Genomic DNA, 11027 nt, shown 5'->3' on the forward strand with positions numbered 1-11027 from the left:
AAAACTTTTGTTTTAGAAATTCTCAAACTCAAATTAAACAAGTTTCTAGACCACAGAACTTTCCAGAGCCTTTCAATATGTTAATAACTATTGTGAATCCCCATGAATGAGTATGTTGTCTGCAACATTCATCATTCTTCCAAACACACATTAGGGAATACTTCCTTCTAAAATTGCCAGCCACATAGTTGGACTTAAAAACTAAGTTTTGGGCTTCCCTGGTGGCGCAGTGGTTGAGAGCCCGCCTGCCGATGCAGGGGACACGGGTTCGTGCCCCGGTCCAGGAAGATCCCACATGCCATGGAGCGGCTAGGCCCGTGAGCCATGGCCGCTGAGCCTGCGTGTCCGGAGCCTGTGCTCCGCAAGGGGAGAGGCCACAACAGTGAGAGGCCCGTGTATCGCAAAAAAACAAAAACAAAAAAAACCCCTAAGTTTTGAGTTAGGGGTAGAGATAAGGCAAGGGAGTGTCTGGACATCTGAAAATGGACTTTTGCCAGTTCTAGAGAGCCTCAGCCTCGCCTGGCTCGCTAACCAGCTCAACTTCAGCTGACAGGTAGTGGGAGGTTTAGAGCTGAAAGAAAGCCACTGAGGCTGGCTGCAGCGAGGAAAAGTAATCAGGGCAGAGGGGAAGGAAGAGAAGCTATCGTCCAAGTCACCAAATTCAAGAGCTGTAGCAAGATCGAGCATGAACTGGGTGGCCTAATTTATAAGGAGCCAAGCTATCTGGTCATGGTTGGTGGGGAGAGGCCCACAGTAAGATTTCCTTAACATTGTTTGAGTGTCTGGGTCATGAACCAGGGAGATTCATCTTAGCTGATGGGATGGATATTGGAATCTGGGACTGTTCCAGAGGGGGAATAACCCACTGGCCTAGGCAAGGGGTGAAGATCCAAGTTCCGTTTCCAGAACCAGGGTGGGAGCCGGGAGCCAGGGAATCTAGGTAGAAAGCAGTGACACAACCTGACCATGCTCAGTAGAAGTCTAACTTGGGGTGACATGGGACTGATATTCACATAGTTTTCAAGATTCCAGATCCATCCAAGGGAGCAGCAGATTTGGGGCAAATTTACTAGCAGGGAAAGACTACCCCGTGCCGTCAGACTACCAAGCTGACTGTTTCTCTCACCTTCTCAGCTCTAACAGCTGTAACTGTCCCCCTTTTCATGTTTTACCTGGGTAAATCCAGTTGATTTTTTATTTATTTATTCGGGTGCATCAAATCTTAGTTGCGGCACGCGGGATATTTCGTTTTGGTGGGCAGGCTCTCAAGTTGTGGCACACGGGCTCTAGAGCGCATGGGCTTGGTATCCCCGGCATGTGGGATCTTAGTTCCCCCACCAGGGATCGAACTCACGTCCCCTGCATTGGAAGGGGGATTCTTAACCACTGGACCACCAAGGAAGTCCCCAGTTGATTATTTAAGATCCAGCTCAGGCAAGACCTCCTCGGAGAAGACATTCCTGCCCTCCATCCCCTCCCTCTATCACCTCCCAGGCTGGGTTAGGTGCGTTTCCTTCACATTCCATGGAACCTTGGTATAACACTCCAGCACTGGACCATGCCGGACCCAGAGACACGTGTGTGTCTATCTTCCACTGGGATGTGGTACGAGCACCATAAATGTCTGTAGAACTCGACTGACCTGCGACAGCGAGGTACACACAGAGTTAATTGACTATCGCATCCACTCAGAATTAAGCTTAGCTTGTTACATTTACTTTCTACTTGTAAATGTTGAAAGGATACCCCTTCACATACAATTCTCCTGCCATCTGACCTCTAAATAAAATTGAGCACACAATGTCAAGGGGGCTCAGGCATCTTTCTGACACATGGTAATTACCTTTAAAAGTATACCTCCCAACGAATCCCCTAAAAAACAGTACAGCTCAGATTCTAGCAGCATTCATAAATCACCAGCTCTGGACCCTCAGAAGTTTAGGAAGTTAGCAAGGATGCCTGACAGAATTACTGCTTTTATTAATGCCTTGGGCTTGGATTATTTATTTAAGATTACTAGGATCAGAAAACATGCGCTCCAATCAAGCCTTCACCTAAATCACAAGGAATGAGAGGTACAAAGCCCCCTCGAGAGAGCAATGTCTCGCTCTTTTCTGCTGTTGGGAAGAAGTTCTCCAAGGGATATGGGAGGTGGTTAAACTCCAGGGAGAAGGAGGGTGATTAAAAGTATCTTTTCCATTCCAAGCACTAGAAATATTAAACACATGTTTTGCAGTTCAATTGTTTTAGAAAATTTTCCAATGTGACCTTTATAAATATTTCTATATCCCTCCCACCCCAAGCAGAAACTGGCTGCTGGATGGAAGCCCCTGGGGAGAGCTAATGAGGAAGTGCTTCCAGTGCATGAACTATGCCCTGAGAGCAAGAGTGACCCTGTAAGGAAGTGTGTTACCTCTTCCAGGTCACGAGGCTTCCAATTAGACTCCAATTACTAGAACACGAAATTATTCCATGTGACCTGAAAAGAAAATAAAGCTTTTCAAAGTTGGAGAGGCCCTCGGAACCTCAGTGGGAAAGGGCTTCAGAAATGGCCTAGTGCAAAGCCCGTTTTATAAAAGAAGGACAGGAGGCAGAGGGCTGAGGAAAGCAGTCCAGGGTCCTGCAGCCCACCTCCACCTCCAGCCAGGTGAGTCACTATTGACTATGTCTTTCAAGACCTCACAAGTTTGGTTGGCTTTCCTTTTGCCTCTCCCTCTCTGTCCTCCACTCTGGGTTCTCTTCCTCTGTCTAAAAAAATTGGGGTGTTGTGCAGTATCTATCTCCTCTCTCTCTCCTACCACCACCCTGTCCCCCAACAAATCAAACCACCACCACTTTCCACCTGTGCCTTAAGATATGCCTTTCTTCTACCTGCAATGCTCTTCTTTCCCTGGGAAGCCTGACAAACTTCTCGGCTTTAAAGCCCAGCTACAGATGCGCCTGGCTTTCCCTGGCAGACTAGCTGTTATCGTTCTTGTGTTACCGTAGCCATGACCTCTATATGTTGTAGTACAGTGCTTAGGGCGTTGATCCTTACCTGTGTCCTGGACTAAACAGTGGCCACACGACACATCCTCAGTCACTTGCCAATCTCCTACACTCCCTCACTTCAGTTTCCGCTTCAACTCTCCTCTGAGAAAACCCAAATCCATATTTCCCAGGCCACTCTCACTGTATAATCTAACTCTCTGCTAAAGGTTCCACCAACATCACAAACCCAACATTCCCATGACAGTAGCCGTAGTTTCCCTTGCCCAGCCATCCACCAGCCCCAAATCTGCCCCTCACCTGCGCGTCTCTGTGAATGCCATTACTATCCTGTCGGTGACCCAGATTAAACACCCAAGGTTCTCAAAAATAAATAAATAAAATAAGAAAATAAAAATTAAAAAAAGCCTCAAGGTTCTCATCGACGCCTCCTCTGACCTTCCTCTGAATAACCACCGCCCCTTTTCACTCCAGTTAGACCACATCTCTAGCAGCCATCACCTCCTCCCTGTATTGGGACCACAGCCTGACTCCAAGCGCTCATCACCTCCCATGTGATCGTGTTCGGGACCTTCTGCTCTGTTCTCAGTCCCTGTTGTTGCTCCTCCGAGCCCCCCAACAGGCTGCTGCTACAGGAATTATCCCCAAGGACAGCTCAGTTCAGAGCATTCTCTTGCTTACACTTGCAGTGGCTCTTCTTTGTCTGGTGACCAAACAGATATTGCCAGTCTTTAGCATTTCATTCAAGAGCCTCTACAGTTCAGCTGTCACTGCATTTCCATTCTTACCTCCAACTATTCCAGTTACTCATCTTAATTCCAACCACAAGTCCTCCTCCCTGGGTTTTCCTACTACATTTCCTTCCGTCAAAATTCCAGAAACAGTACAGATTAAAACCAGATCAGTAGAAGAGTATTTAGTAGGAGTTTGTCATGCCTATAAGGACAGTTTGCAAACAGAGCTTTCAGATTCAAAACTGATCATGAAGCTCAGAGGAATGGTTACAGCCTGGCACATAAAGTGAAAATGAGGAAGTTGTTCAACCTTCACAATGATTGGTTATTAAAATGGGGATTTCTAGAAGGTAGGAGATTGGTTAAAAGTGAGTACCTCATTGCGTTTTAGAAAGATGACAAATTTCTTTTATGATTTACAAGAAATAATCTAAATTCAATCTTACTTACGTTCATGAAAAAAGCTAAACTTAGTATTGCTTACGGGGCTTAAATGGTTTTGTCTGCACAGGTGATTTTCAAGTTTGGTCTCTATTGTGCATCTATAGAGCGCTGGATCAAGAAGAAATTGCGTGGTTTGGAAAGGGTCCAAGCTCTCTTTCTTAGAAATGGAAGGTCTTGTCCAGGAACTCCAAGTTAGGAGCTGTGGACCTTCTTATGCCTTTGAAGTCTTACCAGATGAGTTTTCAGTCAATTATAAATGCTCCATTTCCCCTCTAATTTGTCATATTTTCCAGCAGCAAAAGAGAAGGGTAGTCTCTTCCCCAGTTTCCCATTCAGAAGGTCCACTCATCAGTCTCACCGTATTAAACTAAAAGCTTTAATATGTGAGAAATATCACAAACAACATCAACATAGCCCCAAAGGGGTTGAGAGCCTTGAATTAGTCCACTGAGAAATACTATGGCAATTTTCTCTGAAATTGCTAAACTCATATTATTGGCCAAACTGACTAGATAATTTTATCATATAACCATTTAAGTCCATCAAATAACTGATTTAAACCACTAAGTTCACTTGCCCAAATTGGATGATTATTTTCATATCGTATGGACAAAAACCATACCACTCAAAGCCAAAGGCAACAGAATGGTGATGATAAAAAAATAAATATAACTGAGCCTGCGCGTCTGGAGCCTGTGCTCCGCAACAAGAGAGGCCGCGACAGTGAGAGGCCCGCGCACCGCGATGAAGAGTGGCCCCCGCTTGCCACAACTAGAGAAAGTCCACGCACAGAAATGAAGACCCAACACAGCCAAAAATAAATAAATAAATAAATGTTTAAAAAGTAGATAAATAAATATAATTGTGTTCCATAACGTCTATGAATGTATGAGATCGAGGATTTACCTTACGCAACAAAGCTCTCAGTTTACAGATAATAAAACTATTACCAGAAGTCAATATCTTTCTTACAATCATGAAGTAATTCTTTCGAAAAACTGGTATAATCAGTTCCCTATTTTAGTGTCTGTACAGGTAATTCGACTTTATCAGAAGTTCCTTTTAGTGATCCTTGCTGTTACTGTAAAACGTTACTTCGAGCTACGACTCATAAATTCATCTGAAAAGGATCATACTAATGCTGCCCTCAGAGGACTTCCAGTTAAACAGTTTGGTAACTAGACTGGGGGAAGATTGGGAGGTAGCATCATGGCAGTTTGAGGGTAAACCCTAGAAGCGTGACTCAGAAGTCCACATATATGGAGCAACTGAAGTAAAAAATTGGATGGTGCTAAACTCCATTGGCTAAGTCAGACACCATGGGCCAAAAAGCTCTTTATAAGTTGTTTTTGGTGTAAATGTGGTGCTTTCCCAAGGGTCTAGGAGCAGGAAAACATGGAAATTCTCCATTTGTGTGTTTGCAGTTGTTACTTAATTTGCACATGCAAATGCAGGTTTGGTAGTGTATAGAAAGAAACAAAAAGAGACCAGCAAAGATGATGTTAAAACTTCCTCCTTAATATCCATCTACTTTGTTTAAATTTTTAATTGGGTGAATGAAAATAATATGGTCTAATCATACCCAGGAAAACTGGTGTGGAATAGAAACAGAATTAAGTACGGTGTAAAATTCAGAAGGTCTATAGTCTGATAAAAGGCAAAACAAAGCTAAGGATCATGTGCTTCTTTTTAGGGTGACCAAAATAAATTAAAAAGATGAAAATGATTTCTGGAAGGTGAGATTTTAGATTTGGTCCAATCTCTAGACTTAAATAATCTTCCTACTTATAGTGCACATCTGTGCCCATAGTAGGTATTATGCCTGTTTTCTTATTTAAAATCTAAACTTAAAGGCAATCTCCCCAAGGACATACTAAGCTAAAAATCATTTTAAGGACACCTAAAAGATTTATCTTAAAGAGTCTGAGACATATCTACATCCCTGGTGGCTAAATAAGGCAGAGGTCTGACCTTAAAAAAACCTAACCCAAAAGAACAAAAGCATTGTTACGCCAGGAGAAATATATTTTGTAACAACATAACAGCAAAAGAGCGACTGAAACTTCTTAATAGCCATAGTTATGCCCATATGTGTTTATCAGGACTGAATCTAGACCCTTCATTTCATTACCTTCAATATGCAGGGCAATGTACAAACCCAGGTGCCATAGAGATACAGAAAGGATTTCCATTTTTGCTCACTCCTTTATCTAAAATACAATGCAGGCAACTACTTTGAACATGTATTAGGATTTCTATTGAGAGAGTTTTCAAAGCAGCCTGTCATCCATTTGTATTTTAATTTTTTTAAAATATTAGATAACTGTGCTATTCCTGGCATCTCATATGGCCTTTCCCTCTTTTCCTCAAGTCTCTACAGGGTCCAAGCTCCAATCTCAATGAGGCAGTTGTACCAAGTGAACCCCTTACTTTGGGCTGGAACTTCAAATAACCAGGGGTCTGTAAGCGCGGCCAGAACACCTGCTGATGCCTTACGTCATACGAGTTAGTTGAGATTTCAAGACTACAAGGGCCTAGTAGATTTCCCATGAATAGAAGAAGAACTTTCCATCAACTAGGGATCCTGAAGAGTAACCTGGTCCCTACATCATAACCAGAAGGAAGAGAGACCCACTCTGTCCAAGTATCCTTGGGAAGCTGTGGCAATCACCGCAGAGCACAAAACCCTAAATATAAATTAACAAATACCATGACAACATCTGAGTCTAGTCTTTCAATAGATGCATTCATTCCCTAGACAACATTTCCAAACAGGTGGTCTGGAGTTAAGTTCAGCATTTCCAAAAAAAATTTTTTTTAATTTTCAGAAGGAGAAGTACAGTACCTTCCATTTATAATACACTTTAGAGGAAACCCTTCTCAAAGTGTCATCTATGGACCCCAGCGAGTCCCTGAAGCTTCTTCAGGGAGTATTGGGGTTCAAAACCACTTTCCTAATAAAAGATGTTGTTTTCCCATTTCACTTGTTGACATTTGCACCGATGGTGCAAAACTTATGGGTAAAACTGTTGACTATTTAGCACAGACCCAGGAATAGCACCAAACCGAACTAGCAATCATCGGTTTCTTCCTACCCCCGACTCACAGGAAAAAATTAAAAAAGCTAGTTTTACTTAATGGCCTTGATGAAGCAATAAGAACGAACTTACATCTGAACTCTTGCACACACATTTTTAAAATATTCTGTTTGATAAAATGGGAGGTGCTCATAAAGTACTCCTGCTGCACGTCTTGAGGAAAAGCACTTGTGCTGTCATCTGAGTTACAAGCTGAAATAGTGGCTGTCTTCATGGAACGCTATTTTTACTTAGAAGAATGACTGACAGGCTCACTTTAGCTATTCAGCTTTGACTACTTGGCAGAAATATTTCAAAAATCAACTAAGCGAGTCTGTTAGTTCAAGGTAAATGCCTGGCAGTATTTGTTGCCAAAGATAAAATTCAAGAGAATCGAGGGCTGTGCTAAGGAGATTGTATTTTGGAATAAACTGTGATGCCCTTGCTAGTGGAGACCATGAATTCCAATTATAAATCTGCCACCAGAAGCTTCCTTCGCAAGTGGAGGCTTGCCCAAAGCATATGGATTAACCCAGAACATTTTGCGCTCAGCTCTGCCGTTGGCAAAACATTTCCCCTGCTCCAGGTGACATGAGCTACGAGTCTCCAGTTTCCTGGACCTATTCAGATACCCATTTGGTGTTGCCAAGGATGCATTCAACACAGCTCAGCAGAACCTTCCCTTCTCCCAGCCAGCGAGGCCCGACAGCGCGGTCCTATCTACAGCTGAAAGGGGCTCTGGCTTACTGGAAAAAAAAAAAAAAACAGGAGACTCTGTACCCCATTTTTATTACCATCTCATTATATGGTTATAACCACCCTGACCACCACCAAAGGCTCGGGGCTGAGAGTGCAGAAACTTCCCCAACTTTCTTTGGATTGATTTTCCCCGGGGGACCTGTCATTCTACACCACCAACATTAAAGTTGATTCCTAAATGTTGGCTTCAACGACCAAGAAATAAGGCAGAAGAGAGATCAGGAGGAGAGAAAAATCTCTTTAATCAAAAAATTACATAAGCCAGAGAAAAACAGCAGGTTTTGTTTTGCTCGTGTCGTCTTGGTTTTTAGGTGTTTGTTTCATTTTATCTTGTTTGGTTTTAATGTTCTGGATACTAAAGAAAAAAGAAACAGAAAATAACATAAGCCAGAGAACAGTTTAGAGATTCCTCACGAATAGGGACTGAACTGTCACTGATTGGGAAATTTAAGACAATTTAATAATAATAACCCAAGGGTCTAGACGATCACTGTCCTGTAGAAACATTATGCAAGCCACATACGTAATTTTAACTTTCCCAGGAGCCACTTTTTTTAAAGAGGAGAGTGAAACAGATAAAATTAATTTTAATAATACATTTTATTTAACCCAATATATCGAAGGTATTATCTCAATAAATAATCAATATAAAATATTAATTAGTTTACATTATCTTTTCACACAACGTATTAGTCTGCTCAGGCTGCCATAACAAAATGCCACAGACTGGGTGACTTAAACAACAGAAGTTTATTTTCTCATAGTTCTGGAGGCTTGAAGTCCAAGATGAGGGTGCAGCATGGTAGGGTTCTGGTGAGAGCCCCCTTCCCGGCTTGCAGACGGCCACCTCACTGAGTCCTCTCACGGTCAAGTGAGAAAGCAAGCTTCCTGGTCATCAGGCTTCCACCCTGTGACCTCATTTAACCTTAATTACTTCCTTACTCCAAATGCGATCCCATTTGCAGTTAGGACTTCAACATGTGAATTTGGGGGTGGGAGGACACCATTCCATCCATAGCTTACTAAGTCTTCAAAATCTGGTGTGTACTGTACACTTGCTGCAATCTCAGTTCAGCCTAACCACATTTCAAGGGTCCATCAGCCACGTGAGGGTACTGGCTTCTGTACTGGACAGCACAGAGGTCAGTAAATGGCTGTTGGCTTTACAAGTCAGAGCAACACTCCCATCGAGAGCTCCAGAGCTTCATCTTTGGGTGAAAGGCGGTTATTCCAGGAAGAAGCCTGGCCATTGGCCGACACAGCCCCAGCCAGAAGACAAGGTTCACTTGGGGGCTGGAGGGGAAACTCACCTCACGCAGCTCAAGGGATATTATTAGTCTTGAGAACCCAACTGTCAGAGTCTGCAGTTTGGTGATGACATTGAGGGTTCCCCATTCAGCCAAAGCCTAATGGAATCTTTCCTCAGCCAGGAAAACAGTGGCAAGATTCCTGGCGATGGCTCTCATACAAGACACGTTCACACTCTCCTACCTCCCTGCTCAGCTGCAAGCTCCCCAGGACTCTGTGTCTGTGGACTTGGGGGATAGAAAGATTTCTCTGGTGACAGGTGGGGGAACTGGTATGCTTGGTGTTCTTGATCTACAAACATAAACAATATAGCAAGCACACCAAATCCAGCCACGTGACATTCTGTTCCACCAAAACTGTTGGCAAACTGAAAACAAACAAACAAAAAGGTGATGAAATAAGGAAACTATTACTTAAGAAACAAAATTCCCTTGATTTCCACGGGGTAACAGCAAACAATGAAGCAATCAATCCACCACTAACCTTCAGCAGAATAAATTAATGTCCTTTTTAGTATAAAACTACACCTGAAACAAGAACAGGTTATACGAACGGATAGCATGTATAACTGACCGATAGCAAAAATGCAAAAATAACCAAGAAAAAGTTTTAATTCATTAAGAAAATTGTTGTGGCTCGTTGAGCAGCTGACACAGTCTGTAAAGTGTTCTCCATTTGCTTGGTAATTTTTCATCCTACACCTGACGTTTATGGGCATTCTTTCCCCATGGTTGTAGTAACTCCCAGAGACTCAGCAGGGCTGGAAGTGGCCTGAGGCAAAATTGTGACTGTGTGTGACTGCAGCTCCCCTCTCTCATGCCTTTCCAGGTCCCCACTGCTCTCCAGGCTCCTGGTCTGCCCCATTCAGGAAGGACAACCCATCAGGCACGTTTGCATTGGTACTCAAACTGAGGTAGGAGATAGATGGGCCCCTGGGCTGGACAGCTGCTGTTTGTCAAGTGAAGTAAAATTGAAGCTTTGTTCTCACCCAGACATTCCAAGGACAAAGCTAGGAAGGCTCCTCGGGGCTCAAAAAGGGAGGGGGCGCCACCCCATAATAAGTGTGGACATGCACCCATAGGCCTCTGCGGTGGGATCCATCTTAGCAAAAAGTTGTGCACGCATGTCCTGGGACCCGTCAGGTGTGAAAAAAGAAACCAGATGTTTGGCCCAATGTAAACAAAGACCCGGAAGGACTGCCTTATATAAGTGATTTAAATCCCCTCTTTACTGCGCTCCTCATTCAGAACGCCTGCGCTTCTCTCTGGGTTTGTATTTCTGCCTTGCTTCTGACTTAAATAAATAAGCCATTTCTCTGTGTGTTCTCCCATACGTTGTGCTGTGTCTCTAATAACAAACTTTGTACCTGTTTTGCCTCCCTGAAATATTTTTCACTTTCAAACGGGGTAAGGACCAGGGAACTTTGCTTCTAGCCTCTAGTCCCTGGTGGGCTAAGAGCTAGGTTCAATCCCTGGGCAGGGAAATAAGATCCTGCTTCGAGACCGCTGTCCCTCCAAGAACAGAACATTAGCAACTGCAGTGGTACCTGTTATTTTGCTGTCCTGTATCCCTTTGTCCAATAACATCCCTGCTTTTCTCTAGTGCCCCATCCCTTTCTCACTCTCTGCCTGTGGTTCAGATGGAGTTGACACTACCCCCCAGAATCCAGGATTGACGTGTGACTTAGCACCCTAGCAGCACATTGTATCCGTGGGCC

The sequence above is a fragment of the Tursiops truncatus genome, chromosome 10 (assembly GCF_011762595.2).
Source record: "Tursiops truncatus isolate mTurTru1 chromosome 10, mTurTru1.mat.Y, whole genome shotgun sequence".
Classification (NCBI taxonomy): Eukaryota; Metazoa; Chordata; class Mammalia; order Artiodactyla; family Delphinidae; genus Tursiops; species Tursiops truncatus.